This window comes from Protopterus annectens, chromosome 2.part2 (assembly GCF_019279795.1).
Source record: "Protopterus annectens isolate FY-2018-M chromosome 2.part2, PAN1.0, whole genome shotgun sequence".
NCBI lineage: Eukaryota > Metazoa > Chordata > Ceratodontiformes > Protopteridae > Protopterus > Protopterus annectens.
Window position 1 is genome coordinate 1,028,382,614 of NC_056730.1, and position 13,024 is coordinate 1,028,395,637.

Below are 13,024 nucleotides of genomic sequence, written 5' to 3' on the forward strand. Positions count from 1 at the left end.
ATTTTATTTTTGACTACTGTATTATATAAGAAGGAACAACACAAAATAATATCTAATCAATAACAAATAGATAGACTTTCTTAATCAAGGGAAAAACATAAATACAGTCCACATACCTTCTTTAATAACATCTTAAAGTTGCTTAAGCCTGCAAAAAATTATCAGCCCTGCCCCCTGCCCAAGTGATCTTTTCTTGGTAGTCCAAAGAAATTTACTGAGCAATCCTCAAGGACTATATTATCTTTCTACCTCCCACACATGGCCCATCTAATAAGACAGCAACTGACACAGTATCTGCTCCCTTTTATTTTCTTTCAGTTACCCCATCATAAGTACTACAATACTTTTTAAGTTTAAATCAAGCTCTCCAGCTATAGATAGACCATATGTCAATTATTGCCATCTCACAACAGAAGGCATCACCTGCTTCATTTCATTCATTATTAAATAACCCCTCACTGAAAACTGTTTTCTTAAGTGATGAATGATCTCCATTATTTTACCCGTTCATAACGGTGGTACATCTCCAGAGGTGGCTATTGATCAACGGATGCCTCTATTCTTTCCCTTCTCATAAATACTCAAAATTTCTATCCGCAAACAACTTTTCACTTTTTTAGCTAACCAATTTGGCAGATGATGTAGAGGGCTTAAGCTCTGCACTATTGACAAGCTACTTCCTGGGGCATATGAACTGATTCACACAGCCTTCGTTTGCATATTGTATGAATTTGAGCAAATCACTTAACTACTCAGTGTTTTGGGGCAATTGGGAATTTGGGCTAGGCTCCTTAATAGTCTCATAGACCTATGAAATATAGTCTCCTTGCTCACAATAGCTTTTAGATCAGTCACAGAGCAGAAACTACATTACAATTGGCCATGTTTGTGTTTAGCTTAATAATGGCTAAAAAGTAAATACACCAGATATTAGAATCATTATACAGATTGATTACAAGCTAAACTAGTTGCTAGTTAAGCAATTTTCATTATTTTGGACCAGTGGTACAGCAGATAACAATGTCATCTCACAGCCAGAGGTTCTCTGGTTTAGTTCTTATCTGGGTGCCTTCCCTCTGTTGTCTTCATTTTTCTTAGTTATTCCAGTTTCTTCCCACTTTTTGAAGGCATGTAATAGGTTGGTTGGATACTCCAAATTGGCCAAGTTCGTGTGTGTATGTGTGTGTGTGTGTGTGTGTGTGTGTGTGTGTGTGTGTGTGTGTGTGTGTGTGTATGTGTGTGTGTGTGTGTGTGTGTGTGTGTGTGTGTGTGTTTGTGTGCGTGTGTGTGTGTATGTGTGTGTGTGTGTTTGTGTGCATGTGTGTGTGTGTGTGTGTGTGTGTGTGTGTGTGTGTGTGTGTGTGTGTGTGTGTGTGTGTGTGTGTGTGTGTGTGTGTGTGTGTGTGTGTGATACCCTAGAATGACCAAGGCAGGGTTAGCCACCCAGTGGTGTAAACACTGGCTTTAAATGATGGTCACTGTTGATGTGACACTGCAACCCAAAATACAAAATGGAAAAAAGTGGGTTGAAGCCACTTCCAATTTGTAACCAGTTAAAGAGCAGAAACTGCATAACTACTGGACTAAATAGTAGGTACAGTCTTCCTAGACCTGTAGAAAACATTCATTACAGTCAAATGTGGTCTGTCATCCAACTCTCAGTTTATCAGCTTATGATTACCTGATCTTGATATTAGACCTGAAGCTACAAAATGGTTTAGAACTTATCTCTTTGATTTTGCTCCATCTGATCATTATAAACAAAAGTCTTCTCTGACTGAATTTAATCATGTTAGGATTCTATGGGGATCTATATCAAGACTCCTTCTCTGTCACATCTGTGTAAATAGTATGCTCAGTGCTTCATATCCAGATAAATTCATCCAGTGTGCAATTATAACTTAATCTTGATGTGCCTTACAATGTCAGTCACTGAAATCACTTGTCATTTATAAAAGACATTTTCAAGTATTCAAGTATGGCTACGGAGTTAAGGCTCCGAGAATGCCAGTAAAGCTAATGCTACACACTGCTGTAGTAATTTTGTAGACTATGTGTTAGCTAATGATTTCCCTATCCTTTCTACATGGAAGTAGCAAACAATACTACATCCTTAATAGTCTTCCTTAATTAGAACAAAAAATGTAATCAATATGTTAATAAAGGAATAAAAAATAATCCATAGATCAGTTTGCTGTATTGATTAAAAGCATCCTAACTATCTCATGCATTTGTATCTATTAACTACCATTCCTTCTAACTCCATATATACCAAACAGAATGCAGTTAACTTATAAACTACAGCAAATCTTTCACAAAACCATTAAATATACTGCTAATCTTCTGAACAGATCTCATCTCTGACTTGTTGCTAATAAACGTAGTTGGACAGAAATTACACAATTTGCCATCATTGCTCTGATAAAAAGTCAATGTTTCTTATACTCAGAAAACATGGCAATCCATCCATTCATTAAACAGCAATCAACACATATAGCCCTAGCTCTAGATTATGACAACTGATTAAACCTACTAGATCTAAACCACTAGATCTTGGAATCTTTTATGGAGATTAGTTATGCATTAAATTAGCTTCCAGTTAAGAAATTTTCATTACATAAATGGTGTAATAGTATAACAGGTTTTGACTTCCCTAAAATGTTTGACAGTCTGAGGTACAATTATTTTTATTTTATTTATTTTTTTGGCTATAGTTATGTGCATATATTTCATAAATTGATTAACACAAATTTGTGAAATTTTGAATAATAAATACAATTGTTTAAAATACTGGAAATTAACTTTTTTTCTTCATATGTTGCTAATTGTAGAATCATACTGGTAGACATTTATTGGTTTTAGTAAATGTGGCTAATATTTAGAATAATCTAAAACCTGTTATAAAAGCAGATCAAAAATAAGTGAAATAAAACTTGGAAAGATCCCATCTCATCTCACAGTAGATCTGTAACTAGGACAATGTTGTATAATCATCAGTTGTTCTTAGAATATCTATTATTCATTCCAGTATAGCATGATTTGCTGGTCTTTCCTTTTCCTCCTGTCCTTAATTGCCTACATCTATCTCATCTGTGTTACTGTCCTTTGTCGTGTCTATCACACTAATTATCCCCAAATCATGGCCACCTATTTTTGTTTGTTTTTTCTTCCCCTTACTTACTTTTTTTTTCACTTACAGGCTAAGATGGAAAATAGGATCTACATTTATTAAATATTAGTCCTTCTTCTCATCTTCATCTCTCAAAACATTTCTTTCTCTACTTCCTCTGCATAATGTTGATAATCTCAAAATTTTTATTACCCTTACTATAAAAGATATAGGGGCAGATTCCAAAATAAAGTTGAAGGCAGTGCAGCATGCTGAAGGAAGGCATCAACACATCAATGGCAGATGCAATTTCATAGCGTACACCAGGACAAGGACTCTATTCAGTGTACTATAATTATGGATTCCATGTACTCCCACTGAATTCCAAAACATAACAAGGGTGTCCAACTCAATTTAACTGGAAAAAAGTACTTCATCAATGACTTTATGAAAGCACTCTGTAGAGGCCATATGTGCTTTATCTTAATGTTGCTATATATCACATATATTCCTAGGGAATCCTTCAGAATTTGCAAATCATACTTAAAAATTGAAACCAGCATTTAATGCACTACAGCAGGCTTGGGTACTGCAAGCCATAGTAGAGGATGATCTACAAAAGCATCACAAAAGGCAGCCAGTTAGGCACTGGGACAAGCTATAGTTAAGCCAGCGCTCTGACCAGGAAATAATAGATAGATACAGGTTACATAGAGAGCTGGTGCAGGCTGTGTGCCAGATGTGTGCACCCCACATATATGATCACAATCTGTGGGGTAACCCAGTACCAATAGAACAAAACTGTGCATGATTCTAGGCATACTGATCTCTGAGCATTTCAGCCATATATGAGAGATACCATAAGAGTCTCCCAAACAACTGCCAGTTGCATCCTTTCATAGTTCCTGGCAGCAACATAAATAAAGGTGGATGAGGCTATCCACTCCTCAACAACACCCATGGAGTGTGGATTTACCATGGAACAGTTCTATACCATAGCAAATTTCTCCCATGTTCTTGGTACAATAAATTAAAACACCATCTGTACTTTATGCTAAACAGTACATCAATAGAAAGGGGTGGCCATCACTCAATTGTCAGATGGTGAGCTCAGCAGATGGCCTCATTACTAATATCATAGCAACACACCCCATTAGCTAATGCTGCAATACAGAGGGAAAATGGTCAAGGGCTGCTTTCCAACATGGTGAAATTTCTGAGGGACTACTATTCAGTAAGTACCAGACCATAGCTAAGATGTAATCAGAATCTAGACTTGTCAACAGATAACATGAGGACTAAATGTGTATTTTCTCCTTGCTACAAACAGGTGACTGCCGTTATCCACTGGAGTTTAGGGTAATGACCCCATACAAAGCCCCATCAACTTCTGCTGAGGATGTTTGCAACAGAGCACAAACAGCATAATATCAAACACCACTGAACATGTGTTTGGAAGGCTGAAAGCAAGATTCAGATGTCTGAACACATCCAGGGGTGCACTATAATACACACCAGAAAAGGCATCAAAATGGTTACTGTATGTAGCATGCTACATAACATGATAACAGCAAAACATGGTGGGTTGCCAGCTGCAGTTGTGGGTAATCTACTCCAAGAACCCCAGATGTCTGATGATGATATATCAGAGCTGTCACAGGATGATCAGGAGGACACAAGGATGAGAAGAAACAGGTGTGGGCAAAGGAGGATGCAGACATATGTCCTAGCTCAGGAAACACGTCAGCATCTGGCACACACTTTTGAGTCATGACTACTCACACCTACAGATGCACACAGACTAAACAGTGATATTCACATATTGCCCCACAACAACAGCACAGAGCACGCCTAATGGAAAGAAACCATTAGTTGTTCATTGAAGATCGTACACAACAAATCATAAGGTATACCAGTAAGAACAGATAAACAACACTCTGTAAGGAGTGCATTGGAGGCATGCAGAAGATACATCATTGCAGGAAGTGTCTCTGCAAGGTAAATCACCAAATGGAACCACGCAGACAAGTGTGTGGGATGCAAGAGGTGTGCATAACTAAAGGTGTAATTGGACAGGTATGATATCATTATACAGATAACTGGCATGGGAAGATAGTCATAAAACAACCAGTACCACAAAAAACTATAGGCCTATGCAGTATATGGGTATGTATCAGCACAAACATAACCGAAAAGCAGGGGTTGTACACTAACACTGTGTGATGTGTAAGTGTGGTATAACACAGTAAACAGTATACAGCAGCCTGGGTAATTACAAACATCCCAAGGGCCGGCCATAAAGAAAAGAAAAATCCTCACATTGCATGCCTAACATTGAATGTCACACATAAGGCAGGTCTTTGATACACAGATTCCTGCTGCAATATGACTCAGAGTTAAAAATATGTTTAATCAGGCAGAGCATCAATGAAACTGACTACACAACAAACATGGAACATGCAGCGATGTTGGGGATACAGCAACATATTACACGTGTGTGTGTGTGAGTGTGTGTGTGTGTGTGTGTGTGTGAGTGTGTGTGTGTGTGTGTGTGTGTGTGTGTGTGTGTGTGTGTGTGTGTGTGTGTGTAATCAGTGAGATATGGGAAGGCATACATGGGAACTACAGGTCAGCATGGGAATAAAAAATGGAAACATGTCCACAGAAGTAGAGTGAATGCTGAGGGTGAGGCATGTGCCATACCATATTAAAAGACCGTAAGTAACACAGATATGCACACAGAGGCATGCCAGTGCATGTGGGAACAGCAAACAACAAGAAAATGTGCAATGTAGCAATCAATGCTGGATGACTAAGATAACATGCTGTTAAGTCAATATTTGCTATATGTCATAAAAAAAGTGATGCAAACATAGAAGTATGAAGATTATGACATAGAGCATTGTTCTTGTCAATATCTGTACTTACATATGCTAATGATAAATAAGTACAATATATCATAACTGGAGGCTAGTTACCTATGTCAGAAAAATGATCAGAAAAACCTCGTAGCATCAGACATTTGAAAAAACAACTACAGATTGAGTCATCAAGACATCATTGCCACAGGATCATAATGACACAATCGGACACACTTTGGATCTACAGTCAGTATTATTCTAAGCAGTGTAGGGCACCAACACAGATGGCTTACACCATGGTCCTGGCTGCCCCTGCTATGTCTGGATACACTCGACCCACACTGCTGTACCAAGGAGCTCAATATTGTGACATTACCATTGTGTGACACAGTGAGGGCAGGGGCAGTAGTGTGATGTGTCTGTCCAGACATGACTGCTGAGCTCATAGCCAACTGGCCAACAGCAAATGTGCATGCATGTTGCAGCAAAGACATTGATGTCCAATGACTGTGAGTGGGTCTAATGAGAGAGGGTCTGCCTCTCCACATCGGAGGTAATCTGCTCAGTACAGTTAGGGCACATAACACCCAGTTAGTACTATTATACTGATGCATGTTCTAGCAGCACCATAACAAGTCTTTCAACAGAGCATGCAGCAAATACCACATTGTCATGCTATGCAGCCAGTGCTGCCATATCCTCTCCATGTCTGCATTTCTGATCTTCATGTCATGCACGCAGCTGATGTGCAACATGATCAGTGGCATGAGCAAGTGCATGCAGGTCAAAGCCATGATGTTGCTGAGACTGTTCATTTGCCTGAATAGTAGGTGAACATCCACTGAATAATATCCACACACATCAGCTACACTCCCATGTGTAGTCCGACATATAGTAGCAGTCCGATGACTCTACATAAGACAGTGGGTGATGGTCATAATTATGTCCATCATCTGATGTCCCCACATAATTAGAAGAGATGGATACATTATCTTCCCTACTGGAGGGTACACTGTGAACCACATCTGTCCCCTTCATGGTTGGAAATGAACACAATGCAGTGGCCTGTGTGCCACTGGCCATACTATCAGATTGATACACATCATATCTCACCTCAGGATCAGTAGAGAGGCTACTAGAGGTGGCAGATAGTTGACATGCTGCAAAATGAAACAGATAACACATGTCATATACATTCACTGATGTCAAAAGATGCACCAAAGTACTGACAATCAGATAGCTATATAGCAACACTGCTAATAATTATTTGGACTTACTAGGTTGCTGTGCATGTGGTTGAGTCAAGGACTCTGTATAACACAGATATGCCATGCCAGTTACAAATCAGTCACATATGATAGATAATGTCATTGCAAGTAGTAAAGCCTACCTCACATGTCTTCCCATGACTCCACTGCAAGTAGTGAGAGTTGAAATGACACTGTCATGTAAAAATACATGTACACCACTCAGTAGTAAGTACATGCAAATCATCATTTAGCATTAAACCTGAGGTATAACTCATGGCAAAAACAGCCCTGTGAATTTTAAACATAGTGACAGAGTGTGTTCCCACCTTTGTAAAGCAAAGCTTTCTAATAATTTGGATTAATATAGCCTCCTGCTTATTTTATTGATTAGCAACCACATGAGCAGGCTTCCTAAGATTTGACCCCCCACCCCCCAGTTTATTTTCTCCCCAGACATATATCTATATTTCTCCAACACAATAGTATATCTTGAATATATAAAACAATAGATTTTACTACATTAGGCAAAAGTGTTGCTATTAACACTTGAGCCTGCATTAACCTGCCATTTACTGCTCCAACTGATAGTTTTTGTTTTAGATTTGTCCATTTTGATTACTGGGTTAGACCTGCTCCATTCACCCTTGCTACCCTCGGGCTTACTCTGCTTCCCTACCCTACCCCCATTCCCAGCCAGCCCCAGTTCAATTACATTAATATTCTAACATTTAATCCACTTCCCCATCCCTCCCCCTGCTACTTCCTCCAATCACCTTTTCCTACTCATTAACCTACTAATCCCACTCATTTCCTCACATAAGGCTCCAAAATGCTTACTAATGCACTATACAAACATATGGTTGTTCATTCTTCAGCATCATTTAGATTTACGATTATTGATATCATCAAGGGGGCTAGAAATAATAAAATTGGTTGGCACAATATACTCAATAATAAAGAAAAAAGATGGATAATTAAACTAGGGGGTTTGATTCCCCCTGGATTGAATGAGCATTTGTGAACAACCAATGAATGATCCCTGTTATACATGGGTGTGTGTGTATATAAGAAGTGCTTGGTTTCTTGTGTTGTTACACTGAGGAAGGCTTTTTATGTATGCTGAAACCGGTCTGTATGCATGAACTTTTTATTAAAATATGCACCTTATACACCTTTGTGCTGGCTTTTGTATTTTTGGATTACTGTATCTTTAAGCCATGCACTGCTGTACTTGCAGGGGAACACACTAGATTATTTACTTAAAAATGAGACAACTCTTAACTTGATTTCTGAGTGTCATAACTTCTTTTTAATCCATATCATTATATTTATTGTTTTATGTTCCTTTGTTATTACTATGCATTTCTCAAATGTTGTATGATTTTTTTTTATTCCAGCCATGTATAAGACAAAACCTTATTCCTCCAATTGTTTAATACTCTCTATATTTCTAACTTTTTTTGTAATGGAGCTTTTGTCCTTAGATCTCTGCTGAAAAAGAGCATGCCATCCAGCCAAACTAACCCGGTTAACAAATGTCAAATAAATAAAATAACAAAAGTATCTATTCATTGTGTTAGTAGGATAACATGCTATAGTACGTACATTGTTCATCTACACCAGGTGTACTTCCACGTCCATGGCATAGTTCTGCTGCTGTAACAAGAAAATAACAATACGTTATGAATTGTGCAATATGTCATTTAATGAGACTTGGTGTATGGTGCACTGCTCATGAACATTGGACATATCTGTACATTCTGGAATGGATGCTTCAATATCTCCCCTGGGTATTTGATGATCCAGTCTGGTGATAAGATAGAAGGCCAGGAATATTGCTATCACATCTGGGGAAGGAAATGTTGGGTGGAGTTCTTTGCCGTCTGATAGCAGCACAGTCTGTTGGCTGCATGGAGGATCATGTCATAGCAATGTCACTGGCATGCCTCCCTAGAGCTATTGTGAACACCCACAGCAATTATCATATGTGTCAGATCTGTCAACACTTGATTCCTCCACACAGTATTGCCCATCCATCTAAGCAGGTTGCATCCGTGCTGCCACAGAGCCCCTATTATAATCTCATCTTCTTTTTGTGAGAAATTGTCTCTCCTATTACAGTTCAACATCTGGAAAACAGGGGAATACACACATTTTAGATTTCCTACAGGGGCTCACATATTTAGGTGACAACATTAAATACACATGTCAAATGAATGGCTCACTACTCATTTGCATTTCATAGCTATGGAAAAAAAATCAGTGTCATGTATATCACTGTTACATAAAGATGATTGGAATGAACATTAAAAACATGTCTTAGGAGCTGACCCATATGACCTAACATCATTAGCATGCATGTGGATAGCTATCAATCCATTCAAAAAACTTTGTACAGGTCATAGAAAAAAGGTGGCATCCTGTGAGACAGTGGCTGTGTCAACTTGTTCTAGACATATGCTCATTTTGTCTCCTTTTTCTCAAAAAACCTGAAAAAAAAATAAGTTTCTGCACTTCCAGTTGAAGGTACAATAAGTTACAACAGACAGAAGTTACTAGAAATTAAACAGTCAACATCTACTTGTTGCTGGATTGATGTCTTGAAGTCTGTGGTGGATCTGGGGCCTACTACTCTCATAGAGTCACAACAGCTGGGTACTTTAACTTTATACACTCTAATATGCCTTAGTTTTGTAAATGAATGTTCTATAATATGCTAGGCAAGGAAATAGAGAAAAAGATGTCAAAGAACAGCGAAAAGAGGATGCAGAGCAGGTATTGCTGTTAAGCTAAAAGGAAATCCTTACAGGCCTGCACTACCAACAATACTGCTGGCTAATGTGAGATCACTGGATAGCAAGATGGACTACTTTAGACTGGAACTCTGCAATAAGAGTAGGGTGAGAAATACTTGTTTATTTTTTGTTTATTGAGACATGGCTGCATGACAAGATAAATGGCACTGCTATAAACTAAGAGAGTCTCATGCCATTTCCTGCAGACAGGAACCAGTTATTGTGTGGAAAGGCCAGAGGAGAAGGAGTCTGCATCTATGTCAACAAAAGATGGTGCAGTGACTAAGAAATCTTACTATCACACTGCTGTGAGAACTTAAGAGTTTCTGTCTATCAGATGTGGACCATTTTCTTGCCCAAGGAGCTGAATGGGATCAGTGTAACAGTGGTGTATGTTCCACCCAGTGCTAATAACACCAAGGCTCTAAATAAACTATATAGTCATATTGGTGAGCTGCAAAGCAAAAATCCTTACTTTGTAGACATGGTAGATGGGGACTTTAATAAGGCAAATCTGAAAGATTTACTCCCATACTACCATCAGTTTGTGGACACTCCAGCTAAGGGTGCAAATATCCTGGACAAGGTATATACAAACTTAAAGAATTCCTACAAGGCAGTCCAACTTCCACAAATGGGAAACTCTGACCATTACACCATCTTGCTATCACCAGCCTACAAACCTGCATTGAATAGACAGAAACCCAAGAAGAGACAAATCAGGGTCTGGACAAAGGGAGCCATGAAAGGCCCTCCAAGACTGCTCTTAAAGAAGAAACTGGGATACGTTCAAGGAGGCAGCCACAGTTAGTCAGCATCTGAACATAGATAAATATACAGAGGTTGTGATGTCATACATTTCAATCTGCGTTGATGAAGTAACAAGCACAAGAGCATCACTGTCAGCGCTAACCAGAAGCCATGGTTTGTTCCCAAGGTATATGGGCTTCTGAAGGTGAGAAATGCAGCTTACAGGGCTAAGGACAAAGCAGCCCTAAGAGAAGTAAGAGACAATTTGAGGAGTGATATGAAGCAGGCAAATAGGGAGTACAGCAGAAGGGTGCAGATGATGACATGACGGATGCAAAAAGATTATGGCAAGGCATACAAGTGATCACTGATTACAAAATCAGGTCACCACAGTGTGAGGCTAGCATTGAATTCCTGGACAGTTTGAATACCTTCTTTATAAGATTTGAAGAGAGAAACAACACGCTGGCACTAAAGCTACTCATTGATGAGAAGGATGCTGTACTCAAACACAGTACAGAGGAAGTGAGAAGAGGGCTGTCACTCACTCCTCTCTAACATAGAAGACAAGCAGGTGGGATATTTTGTTTAGATGCTTTAATACATAGAAACACACCAGGATTGATAGCAGCATCATAAAATACAAATAAATAGACCTACATGATTACATCTCAGCAGCTAACTACAAAATGGCAGTATAGCTTGCACGTGCTCAGTATTTATGCACTTGTGCAAGCCCTTGGATAGGTTCTTAAAGGTACATACACACACATTGATCTACATCCTCCTTCTTAAAAAAGATTGCCCTTTGTAAAAACAATACTAGAGTTAGACATGTATTATTCTAGACATTAAAATCAAAACACAATGTTCATGTTCAAGTTGCTTCATATCTGCAATATGGTTTAGAGATATGACCATATCTCATAACATAGCAGTCTGGATCAAATTTAGCCACAGGGACAGTCTTCAGTGAACAACTTATATCAGGAACTTCTGCATTCATCATAGGAACAGGAATGTCCTCTGGACCTTCCTCTGAAATTGGAATACTGGTCAACTCACTCCGAGATAAAGAGTCTTTCCTACAGGCTATGTGCTGTGGTATAGGCTCAGACACCAGTCTCAGGTGTTTCTGATTCTGCCTAAACTTGTCTCCTTACGATTCCACAATGTATGTTCTTGGCTCTGGGCAAATATTCTTCACAATATCAATCCAATCATAACATTTGGATATTTGCAACCTTACCACTTCTCCTTCTCAAAATGGACTGAGCGGTGTGCTAGTCGTATCATAGTAGGACTTCTGGGTTAAGCACTTTTGGAACAAATTGGTTTTCACTGAACTGTTGTTCTTGATGCATGGAACCAACAATTGACTACTGATTGGTAATGTGGTTCTGGTTTGTCTCAACAGAAGTCTCTAAGCAGGTGAACCAAGATGTTTATCACACAGAACATTTCTGAGATTCAAAAGATTCAGGAAAACATGACTATTATCTTGTTTTGATTTCTTTAGTAACTGTTTTGCACTTTGAACTGCATATTCTGCCAAACCATTTGACTGTGGGTACTCAGGACTACTTGTGACATGAGTAAAGTCACATTCTTCAGCAAATCTTTTGAACTGATGGCTTGTAAACTGCAGGCCATTGTCAGAAATAACTTTGTGCGGACTAGTACACAGTAGTCTGGGAATCTGGTTTAGCTAAAGTGGTTCTTTATGTTGATGTGGCTTAGTACTATTACACACAGAACAAGATAAAAGTGCTCTCTCAATGTCTTGTGACATAGAAGGTAAAGATACTAGTCCTCTCACCCTTTTTTTGATAGAATCAGTTCCCAGGCGACCATGATGCAAGATAGTACTGCAGTCTTGCTGCAAGGACTTTGGAACAATTACTTTCGGACCTTTCATAATGATATCTTTGTCAGACAAAATCTCATTTCTGTATGGAAAATAAGGTTACACTTCTTGAGGTAAACTAGATTGCTTTGACAGTCATCCTTAATTGATAAAGTGGTTGAGCCCTCATAAAACTGGATATCTGGCTGTGTGCTCTCTCAGCTCATCAAGACATGTGGAAAAAAACATTCTCACTTTCATGACTTCAAAATCAAGGTTTTCATTCTCATGCTGTTCTGTGGTGTTTCTGGGCAATCTGGATAATGTATCAGCAAGATAAAGAAGTTTGCCTTTCTTGTAGACAAGATTGAAACTATAATTTTGCAATCTCAACATCATGCATTGCAGTTGGA